Here is a 21,120-nt window from a genome sequence, read left to right on the forward strand (position 1 = left end):
AGTGACCATGTGGCGACAGAGTCACGTTAATTTTCAGCTGTTCTGAAAATAGCCTGTTGTTCTCAGGACTGGAATGGGTCATTAGAATGGCGACTCACCCCTTATCAGACAGCTGAGTTTTAGGCTGGTATCAGACAAATGGAAAAACAAAGTAATCTGGTCTACTGTGCTGTCTCCTTAGTAAGGATGAGCTCCGGCGTGTTCGCACAGCCCACGTGCAGAGCCTGCCAGTAAATCGGCACGGCGCTGCGCTAATCACAGGCAGTGAGACATTTCCCGATGTGTGACTGCAGAGATTGGGAGATGTCTCACTGCCTGTGATTAGCACAGCGCAGTGCCGACTTCCTGGCGGGCTCTTCACGTGGCCTATGCAAACACACTGGAGCTCATCCTTACTCCTTAGGTCAGTGTTTCTCAACTCCAGTCCTCAAAGCGCCCCAACAGGTCATGTTTTCAGGATTTGCCTCAGATGAAACAGCTGTGGTAATTACTAAGGCAGTGAAACTGATCAAATCACCTGTGCAAAATAATGGAAAGCCTAAAAACATGACCTGTTGGGGCACCTTGAGGACTGGAGTTGAGAAACACTGCCTTAGGTAACCCATCACACTCTGAAAACTCTTTATTGTGTATTACCGTATTTATCGATGTAAACACGCACAGGCGTATAACACGCACCCCAGATTCAGGAGGGAAGTTTAAGGAAAAAAACTTACATTTTAAATAAGGAACTTTGAAGCAAAATTATGGTCACAGCTCATCAATGCACCCTGCTCAGTGCCCATCTGCAGCCTCTAAATTGCCCATCAATGCACCCTGCTCAGTGCCCATCTGCAGCCTATAAATTGACTAACAATGCAGCCTGTTCAGTGCCCATCATCAGCCTATAAATTGACTAACAATGCAGCCTGTTCAGTGCCCATCATCAGCCTATAAATTGACTAACAATGCAGCCTGTTCAGTGCCCATCATCAGCCTATAAATTGACTAACAATGCAGCCTGTTCAGTGCCCATCTGCAGCCTATAAATGGACCAACAATGCAGCCAGTTCAGTTCCCATCTGCAGCCTCACCTTTCCCATCATTGCAGCCTCGCTAGTGATGGATTATCCCTGCTGTCTCCGAGGGAAGAGGAGGGGCGAGCGCCACTTAAATACACAGAGCCACAATCTCCTGTGTACCCAGCGTTCCGTCACTCACAGCCATGCCTCATGGCCCTGCTCATATGATAGACAGAACAGTGGCCAAATGCGGGGCCAGGAGGCGTGACTGTGAGTGACGGAGAGCCGGTTACACAGGAGATCGCGGCTCTATGTAATTCAGCGGTGCTCACTCCACTTCCATCAGATCGTTGTATAACATGCACCCATGATTTTCCCCTGATTTTAAGGGGGGAAAAGTGCATGTTATACGGCAATAAATACGGTATATGTTTATTTGTAAAAATTGTATATATAGAGAGAAAAAACAGATATAAAACAGTTTAACTACTACTGTGTGTTGTGGTGTACTGCATGTCCTTTTTTATGTCTGTTTTTGTACATTGGCAGCCCATCCATTTGAATAAGCTGGCTAACAAGATAACGCACGTTTGCATGTATGTGTACAAATCAACTCAAATAAAACTGATTTCCAAACCATTATAGCTTTTTGTCTAGCTTATCTTCTCAGAATCCAGAGTACTGAAACTTGAAGCTTTAAGAACTGCAATATTTTTAAGTATTTGTTTTTTGGAGCCAGATTTTTGTTTCTTTATATTTTAGAATGTGGTCTCTTTGTCTGTTCAGTTCACTAAAGATCACAGAAGCATACCATTAGAAAAACCGCAAACTTTGTATTGTTAGTAGAATGTTTGATGTTAAATGTCTCACCAATTACATAGGAACAAAAGGCAACTTTTCCCTATTATCAAATTATACGCTTTTCATTTTGAGCACTTATAACATCCATGTGAGCTGGTGGGTAGCCAAATTTTACTATATTAGATGTGTGAATTGTAACAGTGGGCTCAATTCACTAAAGAATATCTCATGCGATAACTGAATCATGTGACACATTTTTCTCCAATTATCTCATGAGATGCTAAAAATGTAAATTCACGATCACCTTATGAATTATTTACCTCACAAACCAAAAACATGAGGTAAATAACTCATAAAACGGCATTAAAGTTAATTCACTAAAGGAAAAAAATATAAATGCATAAGTAGTAATCCAGGCAGGAATGTAAAAATATAATAGCCAATTTGGAGTAGTCTCTATCTTTTTGGATCAGTTTCTCAACAGTAATGCACAGTAACCTAAGTATGGGAAAACACAGAATCATTGGGGCTGATTTACTTAAAGGGGTTGTAAACCCTCAAGGTGCCCCGCTCTCCCTCAGGGCACTTGAGAAGAGGAGGCTCCTCCTCTTCTCAAGTGCCCCGAGGGAGAGCGGCTCTCCAACTGGGCACTCGAGAAGAGGAGGAGCCAGGAGCGCCGCTGAGGGACTCCAGAAGTGGAGGAACGGGGCCACTCTGTGCAAAACCAACTGCACAGAGGAGGTAGGTAATAACATGTTTGTTGAAAAAAAAAGGAGCCTATAGATATCCTTAAATGTATAACTAAAGGCAAAACTTTTTTTTTTGTTAGTTTTAGATAGAGTGGAGATGGATTAGTCCCCCTGTCAGGTTTTTATTGCTGTTTGTGTCCCCGTTAGGGAGATGAACCCTATTGGTCGTGTTTACCATTATCATTTAAAGTAAAAGAAAATCCCAAATTTTGGGCCAGCCCAGAAAAGTAATAGAGGGTAAATCTTCAGATGGGGATACTGGTTCTGGTGACCTGGGGGGCCCCAAAGTATTATTTTAATTTGTAGGGATTTCCTTTCACTCATGTGACAAAAGTGAAGGGGAATATCTCCGCAATGACAATGTTGTATTTTTTATTGGTGGAAGAAGGATTTTTATATATCTGTGTGATTTTTTTATACTATTTTCATTTAATATTTGACATTTATAAAGTTATTTTGTATTTACTTAAAATTCAACTTAGTTGTGTTTGATACACCACCACGTGTGTCCTGTGAAAGCAGCTTCCCTGTGACCGGTATTCTAGTCACCTTTTTTCTTTTGTATTAATACATATTATATGCTGCAGGGACGGCACTGACTTAGTGGGGTTGATTTACTAAAGGCAAATAGACTGTGCACTTTGAAAAGTGCAGTAGCACTCTGCAAGGGCAGTTGCTCCAAAGCTTAGTAAATGAGCAGAAGCTCTACTGACTTCCACACCCAATCATACAGTCGTAGTCGTACTTCTCTAGGATGTGCACCATCTCTACCATCTCATCCTTACTCATTGGGGTTGCTATATGCCTCCTATGAGCTCCACCACTCAACTACTGCAACTCCCTCCTCATTGGATTACCTTTACATAGATTATCCCCCCTTCAGTCTATAATGAATGCCGCTGCAAGACTCATCCACCTTACCAACCATTCAGTGTCCTTCACCCCACTCTGCCAATCCCTCCACTAGCTTCCACTCACCCAACAAATAAAATTCAAAGTACTAACAATAATTTACAAAGCCATCCATAACTCTGCCCCCAGCTACATCGCTGACCTAGTCCCAAAATATCAACCAAGCCGCTCTCTTCAGTCCTCCCAAGACCTCCTGCTTTCTAGCTCCCTTGTCACCTCCTCCCATGCTCGACTCCAAGATTTCTCCAGAGCTTCTCCCATCCTTTGGAACTCCCTACCACAATCTGTCAGACTGTCCCCTAATCTATCCATCTTTAGACGATCCCTGAAAACCCTTCTCTTTAAAGAAGCCTATCCTGCTTCTAACTAACACTGTTTTACTTCCTCCATCAGCTCATCCCCCACAGCTATTACCTTTTGTATCAATTGACCCTTCCTTTTTAGATTGTAAGCTCTAATGAGCAGGGCCCTCTGATTCCTCTTGTACCAAATTGTAATGTAACTGTAATGTCTGCCTTTATTTTGTTAAGCGCTGCACAAACTGTTGGCGCTATGTAAAACCTGTATAATAATATAATAATAATGTGCAAGCAAAACTGATGTTTTTTTACTTTCCTTGCTTGTGATTGGATATTCTTTTCAAAGCAAAGCTTTCCTCATTTACTAAGTCCTGCACTTTTCAAAGTGTACTGCCTCTTTGCCTTTAGTAAATCAACCCCAGTGAGTTGGCATATTTCTATGGCTTAAACCACTTTACCTCTTTATTAGCACTAAAAACTGTCAGGGGTTCTAATCCTTCTTTACTGTATCCATTCTACTGAATATCGCATCATGAAATAAAATACAGAATGGTTTCTTGAGTAAAATATGGTGGAATAACTCATGCTTTATTTTAGTAGCGTTTTTTGTGAATTGCAAAAAAAATGTTTTAAAAAAACTATGAGTTAATTTATCTCAGATTTTAGGAGGAAAATAACTCTTTGTAAATTGGGCCCTGTATGTGCTGTAAGTTGTACAGATATTTGACCTGTTAATCAAGGCATAATGGACAACAACCTGATATAGCAATTGAGAAAAAAAGGTTATATATTACGTACAAATGGCTTTAATAAAGAGAAGGGAGTGACAATATTGCGACACTGTCACAAGTTATTCCATCCTATCAGAATGTATTTGGCTTAAAGGTAATCTATGCTTAATAGCTGCTTCTGCTGACCCCTATGGAGAATGTTAGGTCTCTGGTTGTCTCTGTACTAAGTCACTACTTAGAACAACACAGTGTAATGATGGTACTCTTATACAGGGGCGGACTGACCATTTGGGCACTCGGGCACGGACTGAGGGCCCCATGCCACTGGGGGCCCCATCAGGGTGGCCAGCCTCAGTAAAAGCAGGGACAGTATGTAAAAATCGGTGTTTTTTTACATCTGTCCCTGAAATGTCCCTTGCAGACATCATTTTTCTGAAAAATGAGGCTATAGCTGCCCCGCCTCTGTACTGCCTCCTCAGCCAATAGGAACACAGTGTACAAGCCCTCTTCCTCACCGTGGCTCATTTGATTTCAAAGCAGGAGATTGCCGACTGCTGGAGGAGAGGAGAGGGAGGAGGGGACATAGCCTGCAGTGTGGGAAGGGCTGCGACCTGCTGGAAGGTAAGCTTGCTGAGCTGAACTGATTGTATTTTTGTCAGTGCTTATCCTGGCGAGCAGGAGGGAGGGGGAGGATGTGTTTTTCCTCTAGCAGGGCTCCTCCTGTCTCTGAAGCTGTTAGATCGATTTTCTGTGTGAGAAGTGTACTGCTTCTGGAGGAAGGATGTTCTAAACCTCTACCCCAATCTCTGCTACCCTGCCTACTCATTACCTGCCCACCAGTACACAGGCACAGTCCCCTCCTCTCCTTCATTACCACCTAATGTGTCTGTGAGCTGCCGGGGCACTACAAGTCCCAGCATGCCAGGAGATGGGGGCAGCAGTGTGTTTCTTTTAGGCTGATTTTTGGGTGAAAAGTGCTGGTGTGTGTGTGTATATGTATATATGTATGATGTGTGTCTGTGTCTATGTGTATATATGTATACTGTATGTGTATCTATGTATACTGCGTGTCTATGTGTATATATGTATACTGTGTGTCTATCTTTATATATGTATACTGTGTGTCTATGTGTATATATGTACACTGTGTGCCTATGTTTATATATGTATACTGTGTGTCTATGTGTATATATGTATACTGTGTGTCTATGTGTATGTATGTATACTGTGTGTCTATGTGTATGTATGTATACTGTGTGTCTAATAGTGGTGGTGCATCCATAAGGGGTGCATGAGCGCTGCCCCCTCTCTCCTGGCACCTCTCTATCACCATAGATAGATTCATGCATTGCATGAATCTATCTATCGTCGCCGCTGACACCCCCTATTCAGGTGCCTGGCCCCTTTTCGGGTGCCAGCACCAGAATTACGGTGGCGGGGGTGTTTTTGGGAAGCACCTGATTAGAGCCGTATGCTCTAATAGGTGTCCAAAAAGGTGAACAGCGGGCGCCATGCTGGGTGTTCGCTGTTCACTCAACTGTGTGTTAGCAAAACGAAGGAATTCACTTTGCTAACACTGAACCGCCTCTCAGCCAATCAGGTGCTTGGGTCTGTTACCTGTCACCTGATTGGCTGAAGCGTCAGGCGCTGTGATTGGACACCTGATAGAGAGGACAGAAGAAGACATCGAGGAGCGTGCAGGACACCGCCGCTGGCCCGCTGGGAGACAGGTAAGTGTCGGTTGATGCACACTGGCAGCATTTGATGGGGCACAGAAGCAGCAATTGATGGGCACATTGACAGCATTTAATGGGGCACAGTAGTGGCAATTGATGGGCACACTGGCAGCATTTGATGGGGCACAGTAGCAGCAATTGATGGGTACACTGGCAGCAATTGATGGGCACACTGGCAGCAATTGATGGGCACACTGGCAGCAATTGATGGACACAGTAGTGGCAATTGATGGGCATACTGGCAGCAATTGATGGGCACAGTGGCTGTGTTTGATGGGCACAATGGCTGCGTTTGATGGGCACAGTGGCTGCGCTTGATGGGCACAGTGGCTGCGTTTGATGGGCACAGTGGCGGCAATTTATGGGTACAGTGGCTGCGGTTGATGGGCACAGTGGCTGCGCTTGATGGGCACAGTGGCGGTGCTTGATGGGCACTGTGGCTGCGTTTATAGGGCACAGTAGCTGCGTTTGATGAGTACAGTGGCGGGAATTTATGGGTACAGTGGCGGAAATTCATGGGAACAGTGGCGGCAATTTATGGGTACAGTGGCTGCGTTTGATGGCACAGTGGCTGCGCTTGATAGACACAGTGTCAGCAATTGATGGGCACAGTAGCTGCGTTTGATGGGCACAGTGGCTGCAATTGATGTTTTTTTTTTTCAGTTTGTTTGCGCCCCCCCCCCCAAAAGTTTTGAGCACCAGCCACCACTGATGTCTATGTGTATATATGTATAATGTGTGTGTCTATGTGTATGTATACTGTGTGTGTATGTATACTGTTTGTTTTATTTGTGCCTACTGCTGCTAAACAGAAGTCAATCTAACAATCCTATGCCCGTGAAAAATCCACTTGCCATTCGAAGGCAGCCGAATGGTGAACTGCTGAGCCCAGCCTCGGATCAGGCAGCAGGGCAGGTCTGGGTGTGTGCCTGTGTGGTGATATGGCACACATCAAGCATGGCTTTTATTCACACACCCCACTGCCAGATCTGAGGCCAACCACAGCAGTTCACTATTTCGCTGGCTCTAAGACTCACTTGCACAGTTCAATGCTTGCAACAAGTGGATCTTTTTTTCTAATTTAAAAGCCTTTTCCTGCCAGCTACCTGCCACACCAAGCACTAAGGTGCAAAGGTGTGTGTAAGGGGACACTGATATAAGGTGACACACTGGGGGGGGCTCTGCCATAAGGTAGGACTCTGCAGACTTTGATGTATAGGGAGAATGTTGGGACTTTGGTGTAAGGGAGGACTCTGATGTGAGTGTGGCACTCATCCTGACTGCTGTACTCCATGTGTTGTTTTGTTTGTTACTTACTCCTGGCATGACGGCCACCTGTAAGCCTGGGGGCCCAATAATCCTCTATTGTCTGGGAGCCCCATGAGTTGTCAGTCCATCCCTGCTCTTATACTATCTAGCTCTATTAATAAAATGTAGGTGCAAGTGTCCTGGAGCAAAACCTTTTTATCCCTGGGCACACATGATCTAGAAAACAATATCAGACATTGGGGGTTATTTACTAAAACTGGAGAGTGCAAAATCTGGTGCAGCTCTGCATAGAAGCCAATCAGCTTCCGGATTTTATTGCTAAAGCCATGCGCAGTTGAACCAGATTCTGAGTTTTAGTAAATCTATCCGATTGCATCCTATTTTTTCATAGTTTTCTCCTACCACTTGTTCAGCGAAGCTGTTGACTATGTTTTCTGAAACTGCCTCTAGAAGGAGCATTTCCAAATGTATACATGAAATAAGATTATGAAAGCATGACAGTAAACAATGTAGAAATCACCTAAGACAGATACGTAAATGTTGAAACAGTACAATAAAAGAAATACTAAAAATAAGCAGTTGTTTTGCCTTATTCATATGGTATGGTTTTAGCTCCCGATCAGTAGAATTTGGAAAACACACACTGAAATGTTCATATTTTTCCTTTATTCTTTCCACTGCCTTTGTTTATCACTGATGCGATCAGTTTAAAAAGTGCCTTCACACTTCAATGCTAAAGAGCAGCACATAATGAAACGGTCTTTTAGCATAAACAAAATGGCAGGATATTGCTGGATGCTTTAGAGCCAAAAATGAAAAAAAATCTGTTCATATTAAACTTTGAGAAAAATCATAGGCATGTTTTTGAAATCTGATAATTTCTGCTTGACGTGGTGACAGAACTTTGGAAAGTTTTTCACAGTGTATCAGCCAAAAGAAAAACATGCTGACGGTTTAGCCATTGTTTCCCACTTTTGATATTAAACTTATCCATAATGGAGAGGACTTCAAAGGTTTGCTGTTCACAGTTGTATGCCTCTAAAATGTTCTTGTATAGTGCTTAAAGAGGTGTTCCAGCCTGGGGAAAAAAAAAGTCAAATACTGTAGCTGCTGACTTATAATATATGGACACTTACCTGTCCAGGCAACCCGCGATGTCGGCACCACCCCAGCCGATCTTCAGGTGCTGCCGCCACCATCTCCACTAAGGGAAACTGGCAGTGAAGTCTTTTGGCTTCACAGACGGTTCCCTACTGCTCATGCACAAAGTGCTGCGCTCTCTAATTGGCCCGGCGGCGGAGGAAGGGGGGGGGGGGGGACTTCTGAGGAACGGTGCTGTGACGCCATCTCCAGGAGTGGGGAAGGGGGACCTGTCAAAAACAGGTCCCCCCCCCCCCCCCCCCCCCGAAAGGTGACAAATGTGGCACCGGAGGGGGAGCAAATAAGTGGAAGTTTCACTTTGGGTTGGAACTCCCGTTTTCAGATTTGTGATGGAAGGGGTTACATGATCAATAATGGATCACTAAAATATAACAATTCTGACATATAGTACTTCAAATAGAACTATGGCCCCTTGTTAAAAAAAAATATGTGCTCTTAGTTCACCTGTAAAAATCTCACAAATACCTGTTTATTCTGCCAGTAAAGTACACCTAATGTAGCTTCTGGTGGTGGTGTGACAATGATGCTGAATTCAGAGCAGAGTTGCCACTCTCATGTAGCATACCTCCCAACTTTTTGAGGTAGAAAGGAGGGACACCTTTTAGCAAAAGTATGAAGGCATAGGACACGCACCCCTGCCACGCTCCCTTAAAGGAGGATTATAAACAAAAAAAAACTTAGTTAAATCCACATGCTTTTTTTTTTTCACTTTTTCCATTCACTTATACTGGCTTTTGACATTTACAAATGCAGCAGTTTAGAAATTGGATGAAAGGTTTAGCACTGGGAAACACTTTAAAAAAAATAAGTAGTGCATTTGATATACAACAATATCGATCAGACCAAAATGAGGGACCAATGAGGAGGAAAGAGGGACTTTGTTCTAAATCAGGAACAGTCCCTCGAAATCAGGGACAGATGGGAGCTATGATGTAGGCTGTGCCTATTATTTGTACAGTAAATTGTTCTTAATAAATCATTCTTGTGTGAGCTTTTTCTTATCAGTGACTTTTGCTGTGTGTCAATTCATTAACCACTTCAGCCCCAGAAGATTTTCCCCCTTAATAACCAGGCCATTTTTTGCGATACGGCACTGCGTCGCTTTAACTGACAGTTGCGCGGTCGTGCAACACTGTAGCCAAATAAAATTGACGTCCTTTTTTTCCCACAAATAGAGCTTTCTTTTGGTGGTATGTGATAACCTGTGCGGTTTTTATTTTTTGCGCTATAAACAAAAAAAGACTGACAATTGTGAAGAAAAAACAATATTTTTACTGTTTTTTAATAAATATCCCATTTTTTTTTTTAAACAAATTCCGTCATCAGTTTAGGCCAATATGTATTCTTCTACATATTTTTGGTAAGAAAAAAAAAAAAAACACAATTACCTTATATTGATTGGTTTGTGCAAAAGTTATAGCGCCTACAAAATAAGGGATAGCTTTATGGCATTTTTATTATTTTTTTATTTTTTTTACTAGTAATGGCGGTGATCAGTGATTTTTAGTGGGACTGCAACACTGCGGCATTCAGATACACTTTTGAAACTTTTTTGGGACCATTGACATTTATACAGCGATCAGAGCTAAAAATAGCCACTGATTACGGTATAATAGTCACTGGCAGGGAAGGGGTTAACACTAGGAGGCAATCAAGGGGTTAAATGTGTTCCCTCATGAGTGTTTCTAACTGTGGGGAGGAGACATATCACTGTTCCTAATTACAAGGAACAGCAGATCTGTGTCTCCTCCCCTGTCAGAACAGGGATTGGTGTTTACATACACAGATCCCTGTCCGTGTGTGCGCCTGCTATGGCTCTTAAGTGAGCTGACGTACAGGTACGGCGATTTGCGGGAAGGAGCCAACCTGCCGCCGTAAATGTGGGAGAGCTGGTTGGAAAGTGGTTACAGAGTAACTTCACTTTTGTATGGGGAAAAAAACATTCCCCTCTGGGTGATCTATGTGCATTGCAGGGATTTTAAACAAACTGTAGATTTTGGCTTTTTTGTTATTCTGAAGGAATAGCTGTTTGTTTTGTCAGTGTCCATGTGCTGAGTGAATTTGTATGTGAGTGGTTTTATAATTATCCATCAGCTGCTGCACATGCAGGGCTCTAATAAGGAAAGTTGCAGGGTCTGCATCCTTTTAGACATGCATCGCTATAGCAAATACATGTGAGAATCAATTTTACAATGAAAAAAGAAGTAACATATAACCTATATTGGTGAATTGCATCCACAAATAAACCACAAACACCAGTATAACAGTGTACAAAATAAATGAAAAAGTCCCATAGAAATCCTTTGCCAAGTGAGAGATAGCGGATGTGACACCCAGGAGATATCGACACAAGAGGCTTATCAGATAGCCAGTGACCACCCTTACTCAGGGAGCGATTTATCAGATAAATCCAATAATAAAAGCTCAAGCATTAGCTCCAATGGCTCCAGGCAGCCAATTCACACATCTACCACTCCTGTGACTCCAGAAAGACACTGGGTCCTCACCTGCATCAGGGGTCATAGAAATGTAAAACAAAGGCTCCACATAGTGTAATACTGCAAAACCATTGAATGGAGAGAGGGAATTGGGACTTTAAATGAGGCACATATGCGGTGTGCCTCCATCCCTACAATGTATGCAAAAGAGAAGGGAAAGTGGGACTTTGAATGAGATAGATGACTTTGTGGAGGCAAAGTTGAAAAAAATTGTTGCAAAATTATTTTATTGATAAAGAACGTTATAAAGAATATGGCAATATGATAACAACATATACATTCAGTGCAATAATTCATTTAGACTCCACCCACACATAACATACAGGTGTGGCATGGGTAAAAAGTTTGCATGAGTATGGTATTGTCAAAGCAGTTCAAAGATACATTACATGGGGTAAATTTATATTTATACATATGACATATAAACAGCACCAGCGACAGGAGTATAAATGTAGGAAATAAAGCCATGATAGATGAATAAATAAGTGTCAGAATTAATAATCTGCTGCAGACCAAAATTCAATGTGTCCATTACAGACACAGATCAGCATCACTTGTGCCCGACGCGTTTCATGTAGAGACACTCCTCAGGGGCAGATGCTAAAATATGTCTGCAGAGTGTAAAGAAAGAAAAGATGACATTAGTCTAGTTCTAATTAGTAATGTAGAAATAGGGCAAATTAGCCCATCCTAAATACTCACATAGGGTCCAATACGGTAAAATGCTGCGGCCATGTGATCACAGTCCCAAGATAGTCTCCACCGGGAACTGAGGTAATTGCAGCCGCGCACAGCAGGGCGCATGCAACAAAACCTCCCGATGACCCAAGGCACAAATTGCTGGTGCATAAGTGGAAAGTTGCTGTGGCCTGTGAAGGCAACCTGAAGTGATCTGTAAAGGTGTAAAAAAGAATGTGAATTTGAGAATGAAAAAAAAAAAAAAATTAATTGAATGTGATGTAAAAGGGGGTGTATGTAGACTCACTATGTGAGCTATGTGAGCATTGTTGATGTTGCATGAAAAGGTGAAAGATTGGGTAGTGAGAGCCAATGTTAAAACAAAAAAAGTGGCAACAGTGATAACAAAAAAAGAAAAAACATCAAACAAAAGTGACAGGCAATTGTGAATGACCTAGGGGGTGGCTTACGTGTTGGAGCAAGGCTGGAAACAAAGGGAAGTGCTAGATGCGATGTGGTATCTGGGAGGTGTATCAGCAAGATTGTGACAGGGGAGGCAGCTTATATGTACCCCGCACACGTGCATGCCGGTTCTTACCAGCGTCACGCTAGCGTAACATAGGCAGGAAGGGTAGGCACCGCCCTCCGCAGAAGCCTATATTCACTGCCAGAACAGCTGAGATGGAAATCACGTGCTCTGTGTGTTGGCCTCAATCATGACGCCACACACAGGGCGGGATGCGTAGCGCCGATGCTCTGTACACATCCACCCGCTACCCCGTACCGCTCCCCGCCCCCCGGTGGGCGGAGAGGGAAGAGGGAGGGGGAGGCACGTAAAGAGCATCGCAGCTCCCGGGTAGAAGACCAAAGAAGGAACCAGAAATCAACACAACCGCAACATACCCCAAATGAACTGGCGCAACGGCGCCACCTGTCGCTGGTGCTGTTTATATGTCATATGTATAAATATAAATTTACCCCATGTAATGTATCTTTGAACTGCTTTGACAATACCATACTCATGCAAACTTTTTACCCATGCCACACCTGTATGTTATGTGTGGGTGGAGTCTATATGAATTATTGCACTGAATGTATATGTGGTTATATTGCCATATTCTTTATAACATTCTTTATCAATAAAATAATTTTGCAATTTATTGCAAAACCATTTCCATTTATTGATGAAATATTGCACTTACATTTATAATGGTAATGAACAGCATATATAACATCAGGGAGCCACAAACAGGTCTGTTTCCAATAGTAAACATGGCCGAGCAATGATCATGGCCCCGCCTTACGTGTTTCATCAGAGGTGATGTCATCAGGGGCACGCACACACGCCGGTGCTGTTCATATATATATGAACAGCTCCGGCGTGTGTGCGTGCCCCTGATGATGTCACCTCTGACGAAACGCATAGGGTGGAGCCACGCACACACGCTACAGTGCATGCACGATTGTTGTTTGGCCATCTTTACTAGGCCTCTAATGTGACACTTGCTTGGCGCTGAATGAAAAGGGAATCATGGAGGATGTGAGAACCACCCTGTCACCTTGACCTGTCCCACGAGCAGGGGATTTTACACACACTGGCTTAAGCTGCAGGAGTGTGTGTATATTTGACAAGCTGACTGCTGGCCATCAGATGAAAGTGACCGCTTCCACACCCCCCCCACCTGCACGTGCCCCCTCCATGCCTCCTAAACTCTGCCCATCGGCATGCCCGGGACTGGCATGGGTAGAGGAGAGACAGTCCAGTGAACATCTGTTTGCTGCCTGTTCCTTCCTCTTACTGACTCAAAAGTAATGTGTAAAGCATCAATTCAGGGTCACTGTGTCACCAATCTACACTGCATTAGTATTCTTGGAGGGCAGATGAGACCCCGGTGTATCATTTAAAGTGTAAGTTCACTTTTACAGAAAAATCTGTAAGGTGAACTTACACAGGTCCCCCTCCTTGACCCCCCCCGGTCCCGCTGACCTGGACCGCCGCAATCTCCCATTCTAAGCCCTGGTATATGCGCATCAGGAGTCTGGGGCTTAGAAATCCTCTCTCCATCCTCGCATCTGCTCCATAGCTGACAGGACGGCCTATGCGGCTGCTGATTGGTCGGCGCTGCCCATGTGACGGTGCTGACCAATTAGAATGCTCCAAAACGTCCCTCTGAGGAGGGACATTTTGCACATTCAGTTCAGAGGGTTTCTAAGCCCCGGACTCCTGGCGCGGATATACCAGGGCTTAGAACCAGAGATTGCCGCGGTCCAGGTCAGCAGGACTGGGGGGGGGCGACAAGGGGGACCTGTGTGAGTTCACCTTACAGAGTTTTCTGTAAAGGTGAACTTATACTTTAAGTGAACCTGTTACCACGAAATTATCACATAGGGGACATTTGACCTCTACGTGATAAAAAAAAAAAAGCTAAGTAAAAAAAAAAAGCTGCACCCATACCCCCCCAAAACCTTTGAGTTCCTCACCCCCCATATACACATGTACGAATGTAAATGCATGCGTCAGGAGCACCTACACATGAAACTCTTGATTGTGCTACACATTTTACATATTGCCATGCATGCCAGAGTGGGAGCAATAATTCTAGGCCCATTGTTCATGGTTAACTACACTGATGACAATAGTAACAATAACTGTCAGCGCAGGATGCAGTGTAATATGCAATAAAATTAAAGTGGTAGTGGTAAAAACACTAGTACTCAGTATATGTTTGGGATAGGGGATCATAAATTCACAAGTATAAGTATAAACAAAGTTGTTAGTCCAAAGATATAGGTGGTGATGTGGTAATTAGGGGGCTGCTGTCCTCAGAGAACTGGCTCTGTATGCAGGAAGATAGAGGGGAGAGAACAAAGGAAGCGCCACCTAAGTGCAGTATTAAAGATGATTTTTAATGACACAATGTACAAGAAACACTCACAAGAGGTAGATTAGGTATAGGCTCATCTGTATAGGCTGTCCTGGAGTCTCCTCGGGTCCGCAGATGATTCCTGGTGCGTGGTGTGGTAGTAGTTGATCCTCAGCGCGTCCTGTGGCCACAGGAGAAGAGCCGGGACCAGCGTGGAGTGCACGGAAGTGAGGTCACAGGTCAAGGGGACGCATCCAGAGGAGCAGCCTCAGTGACTATCAGTGCAGCATATCAGTGGACTGATCAATCAGTGCAGCCTCATCAGTGCCCATCAGTGCAGCTTATCAGTGCAGCTCATCAGTGCCAATAAGTGCAGCCTCATCAGTGCCGCCTCAGTGCCCATCAGTGCAGCTTATCAGTGCCCATAAGTGCAGTCTCATCAGTGCAGATTATCAGTGCCCATTAGTGCAGCATATCAGTGCTGCTTTATCAGGGCATCTTATCAGTGCCCATGAGTGCAGCCTCAGGGCCCATCAGTGCAGCGATATTAGTGCTGCCTTATCAGTACAGCCTCATCAGTGCCCATCAGTGCAGCTTATCAGTGCACATAAGTGCAACCTCATCAGTGCCCATCAGTGCAGCTTATCTGTGCCCATCAGTGCTGCTTTATCAGTGCAGCCTCATCAGTGCCACCTCCGTGCCCATCAGTGCAGCTTATCTGTGCTCATCAGTGCAGCTTATTAGTGCCCATGAGTGCATCCTATCTGTGCCCATCAGTGCAGCCTGTGCCTATCAGTGAAGCTTATCAGTGCCCATCAGTGCAGCTTATCAGTGCCCATAAGTGCAGTCTCATCTGTGCCCATCAGTGCAGCCTATATGTGTCCATAGGTGCAGTCTCATCTGTGCCCATCAGTTCAGCCTATCTGAGCCCATCAGTGCCCATAAGTGCAGTCTCACCGTGCCGATAAGTGTAGCCTATCTGTGCTCATCAGTGCATCCTGTGCCCATCAGTGCAGCCTATCTGTGTCCACCAGTACAGCTTATCAGTATCCATCAGTGCCCATCAGTGCCCATAAGTGCAGTCTCATCTGTGCCCATCAGTGCAGCCAATCTGTGCCTATAGGCTGCACTGATGGGCACAGATAGGCTGCACTTATCTGTGCCCATAAGTGCAGTCTCATCTGTGCCCATCAGTGCCCATAAGTGCAGTCTCATCAGTGCCTATAAGTGCAGCCGATCTGTGCCCAGAAGTGCAGTCTCATCTGTACCTATCAGTGCAGCAGGGATCGTTAGGAGACACCAGCTGGTGGGCAGGACTTTGTGGCGAACAAGGTTCCCCTACAAATAGGGTTGCCATCCCATCCCTTTAAACCCAAACACATATTAATTACACAGGTTCTGAGGCTAATTTAATGCAGATAAGGCACTAATTAGTTTAAATACCACCTTAATCAGCCACAGAACCTGTGTAATTAATATGTATTTGGGTTTAAAGGGATGAGGTGGCAACCATACCTACAAGACCTGTCACAGCAGGAGATCCCCGTTCTGTCATCTGGCCAGTCGGTGTCCCCTAGCGATCCCTGCCGCACTGACAGATGACTGACGGGCAGGCGGCCGGCAGTGGGGGGGGTGTTGGGGGTGGTGAGTGCTGTCAGGGAGCAGAGGAGGGAGGCGGAGGGGGACACCACCTCCATAGGCGGTTCCATGCTTGTCCCCATGTTGATGGGGACAAGGGCCTCTTCCCAACAACCCTGGGCGGTAGTTGTGGGGGTCTGCAGGCAGGGAGCTTATCAGAATCTGTAAGCCCCCTTTAACAAGGGGGCCACCAGATCCCGCCCCCCTCATGTGAACGAGTATTACCCTTATCCATTCACCCCAGAAAAGGCAATGTAGTATAAATAAAAACAAGAGACAGTTTTGACAAGTCCTTTATAAAAAATGAAGAATATCCCCTGTTGTAGCTTCAACGTGTCTTCTCCCTCTGATCTTCTCCCTCCTGTCTTCCCCCTCTGGTGATGTGTTCTTCCTCTGGTCTTCTCCCTCCACTGCTGTCTTCTCCGCTGCTGCTGTCCTCTCTGCGGCTGCTATCTTCTCCTCTACCAACCGGGTCCTCCTCCAATGCTGGTTCCCGTCGTTGTGCCAGCTCTGTTCTCTACCAGTTCTTATATAGCCATGGGGCATGGCCATCCGGTGATGTCAGCATGAGACTCCGCCCTTGTAACATCACAAGTGATGTCACCATGAGACCCCTGGCCCAAAGCACCCAACCCCCCCATTTTGAGGGCATGTGGCCTGGTATGGTCCAGAAGGGGGGGGCACTCGTTCGCCCCCCCCTTCCTGATCTGCTGGGTTGCATGCTCGCATAAGGGTCTAGTATGGATTTTGGGGGGGAACCCACTTTTTTTTTTTTTTTGCCATTGCCGAAGTGTCTGGTATGGTCCTGGGGGGAGGGACCCCACACCATTTTTATTCTCATTTTGGCGTGGGTTCCCTTTCAAGAATTATACCAAACTGGGGTTCCCCTTCAAGATCCTCAGAGCACAAGTCGCATGCCACTAATCGAATCATGATGATCCGACTTAGAAGCGCCTTCCATTCAAATCAATGGGCTGAAAGTCGGATCACTTAAGATGGCTCTCATAGGGAACCAGTGATTTTGACATGTCAAAAAAAAAAACGCTTGACGCAGTTTAACACTGTATCCAGCGTTAAGCCACGTTTAGCTGCTTCAGACGTTTTTACAGCTCTAACAATGGTCTTCAGAATGCTCTGGCCCTGGTTTTTTTTTTGCAGATTGAAAATGCCTATGCCACTTGCAGCTCCTAAAAGCCTATGTTTGCATGGACACATAGAATAACATGGAGAGGCATTTTTAAGCTGCAAAAAAAAGTTTCAAGCTGGTAAAAGTGGCTGTAAAAACATCCTGTATGCATGAGGCCTTATTGTCAAAGTTAAATTGAACAAGCTGAAGTTAGAAGGTGATTGGCTACTATGCACAGCTGCAACATATTCTGTGTGTGCCATGTTTTATAAAATTTTCCCCAAAATGTATTTCTTTTAATGCAAGCAGTGTAAGTATCTGAATATGACTTGTTATTAGTCTCTTGAAGTCTACTGTACAGCAGAGCTCAGATAGTGAGAAGAAGAGTGAGAGAAGAAGCAGCACAGGGAGCCCATCGGGCATGCTACAGTGCAAGGAGCATGCTGATTGGATGAGAGTGCTAAGAGAGAGATAAGCTCATCTGTGGGCTGCTCCTCCTTACTGTCTGATCCTGGGTGTTAGTGGGAAGAAGACCTGTGAGCAGTGGCAGCCTGTCCATAGGGGGCGCCCAGGCTTCCCCCCCCACTTGTAGTCACCAAAAAAAATAAAAACATTTTTGTTTAAACGGCCCCTTTAAGAAAAAAAAAAAGTCCTAACTAAGTGCACTGTGTTCGGGCACTTGACACTATGCACTATGGAAAGTGCACTATGGGAAGTGCCACGTCAAAGCAATCACAAGATTGCAGATGTGGCGCTTCATTTGCGGGCTCTTAACCCGCCTTGCGGCGCAATACAAAGCGCCGAGTAGCTGCCGCCCGTAGAATCACTACAGGCGGGAGCATTGTTGTTTAAATCTAGAGGTTACTTCCAGGTTTCGTGGAACAGACGAAAACCGGAAGTGATGTCGGCAGCTCCGTTCTTTGGCCCAAGCGAAGCTGCTGGAAGGTAGGAAGGAAGAGACTGAGAACGCGCCACGCAGCATGAGGGATTCAGTTCAAAGGCAATCACAGATCATTCGGGGGAGTCGGGACTAATAAAGAGACCACTACCCCAGGATTTTTTATATTTATATGCAAATGTTGTGGGAGCCTCTCTTTTTTAATGTTGTGCTTATAGTGTGCACTACCCCAAGATTTTTTATATTTATATGCAAATGTGGGAGCCTCTCTTTTTTAATGTTGTGCTTATAGTGTGCTGCAGACAGTAATGCTAGTCACCATTACCCCAGGATGTTTTATATTTATATGCAAATGTTGTGGGACCCTCTCTTTTTTAATGTCGTGCTTATAGTGTGCTGCAGACAGTAATGCTATTTCTTACCTCCTCCAACATATGCAATTTCTGGCAATAGCTGGAGCAGCATCCTCTGATCTGCATAGATTTTTTTTAACATCATATGAAAGCTCTCTGGCTGTTATCAGGAGCACATGTAACATCAGAGACAGGGAAGGGGTGCTGCAGCTTCAGGCTGGAATTGCATAGGCTCTGAATGCCAGTTCACACCAGCGCGATTCCAGTGCCGGGTCCCGCATCGCATAGAACTCGCAGGCAGTTCACACTGCCCTATGCGATCCGCTGCAGGTGTCAATAGAAAGTTAATGACACCCCCAGATCGGTTCGCATTTCGCAGTGCGAACTGTGAATTCGTACACATGCGATTCGATTCTGGTGCAGACAAAAAAAAGGATCCTGCACAATTTTGCTAACTGTGTACAGGTGTACAGTTTAATTTTTCAGTTAGATTGCGCCGATCTGTGAGGCTGTGCTATATACCATGATCTGCAAGGCTGTGCTATATACCATGATCTGCGAGGATTCGCTATATACCATGATCTGTGAGGCTGCACTATATACCATGATCTGCAAGGCTGAGCTATATACCATGATCTGCGAGGCTGAGCTATATACCATGATCTGCGAGGCTGAGCTATATACTCTGTCCTGTGATGCTGAGATATATAATCTGTCCTGTGATGCTGGGACTGTATACTCTGTCCTGTGATCTGAGCTGTATACTCCTGACACTATGGGTGGAAGCAAGTGGAATACAGGGGACGGAGTGGGTGGATTCTATAAGGGGTGTGGTTTATGAGAAGTGGGAGGGGTCAAAAATGATGGGCGGGGTCTAGCGCTCCCCCATCCAAAAACTTAACCAGCCGCCACTGCCTGTGAGTGAAAGCAAAACTGCAGTAGTGAAAGATCAGATCCTCTCGCCTGCCAGGCTGGACTGTGCTGTGTGGCAGAGCTGTGTAAATTCCAGAACTGAGTGGACAGAATTGTAAATTCTTTGACAGGTAAATCAGCTCTTATAAATTTATTTGATTTGTGTATTTAGCTGTTTGCCTCGAGTTCATCTTTAACCCTTAACGATCAACTTAACCAAAGCTTATCCTAGACCCTAGAGCTAACACCTAAAAATGTATCATAAGCAATATTCTCTTTTATTTTGGATAAAGAAGGAAACATCTATCAAGTGTTTATTGCTGCCTTTGTTCCCCACTGGGGAGATACCAGTAAGCAAGTAGAGGTTACTGCTGCCCCAGTGGAAAGTTAGGGGTTGACTGTGACTCCTGGGTTGTACTTGGTGGGTTTTCTTGGGTCCGACCCTCCGGACCTGTGTGCTGTGGGGGGATGAGGGCCCGGATTCTGGGGGGCTGTCCTGCCGAAGCCAGAGCTAAACTTTTTGCTTGAACAGGTATGCTGGGGGAGCCACAACCCTGTAGTTAGGGACTAGGGATGTTAGGGAATGTATGCACTTTATCTTGGACTCTCGATTGTCATTAATAGGAAAGAATATCTCCGCGCTACCAGGACAACAATAAACAACGGAACTGGTCAAACTACACCAACATTAAGTAAATAAAAATCAATATATGGTGTCGCGCGCTAGTGAAAAAATAGTACCATAAATAAAATGCTAAATTAGTTAATGTGCTATATAAAGTGACATTGCATGTGTAAAAATTGCATAAAATGCATATATAGTGACAACGTATGTGCAAATTTGCATAGAAACGCATTAAAAAAAAATCGCTGCTCATTTTTATCTAGTTTTTTACCTGTTTCTTTATGTGAGTACTTTTAAACCTGCAAATTTAAATAAATATATGTGATTACATATTTAACGATTTGGGTCTCCCCTCTCCTTTTTACTCTATGTTCATGGACCTGGGAGGCTGCCCACTGTCACTGAGGCATATAGAGATAACCTATCATTATATATGAAGACTATATATCAGGCTACCAAGGCATATTAGGATATCTAGTCCATTGACGCTTCCCCTGGCCACTACCACACAAGAGGAACATCGGATGCGAGCCATTGGAGGATTTACTGATCACCACCATTTGTTGCAACATGCTGTTACCTTACAGCGGTAAGGTAAGGTAGCCACTGCACACCTGAGGTGTTTATACACTGAAGAGGATCACCTATGCACTGAAAGATTGTATTTTCACTGACTGTCACTTGGAGCACAGCACTTCACCGCATCTTATTTCTATTTCATTTTTTAATTTTTTCTATTCATGTGCACTGTTGGACTCTACCTCATATTTTGTCAGCATTAGCACCTTTTTATTCTATGCAATTGAAGGTTATGCGTTTATGTAGCAATTTTATGCGTTTCTATGCAATTTTGCACATGCAATGTCACT

Source organism: Aquarana catesbeiana, linkage group LG01 (genome assembly GCF_042186555.1).
Source record: "Aquarana catesbeiana isolate 2022-GZ linkage group LG01, ASM4218655v1, whole genome shotgun sequence".
Lineage (NCBI taxonomy): Eukaryota > Metazoa > Chordata > Amphibia > Anura > Ranidae > Aquarana > Aquarana catesbeiana.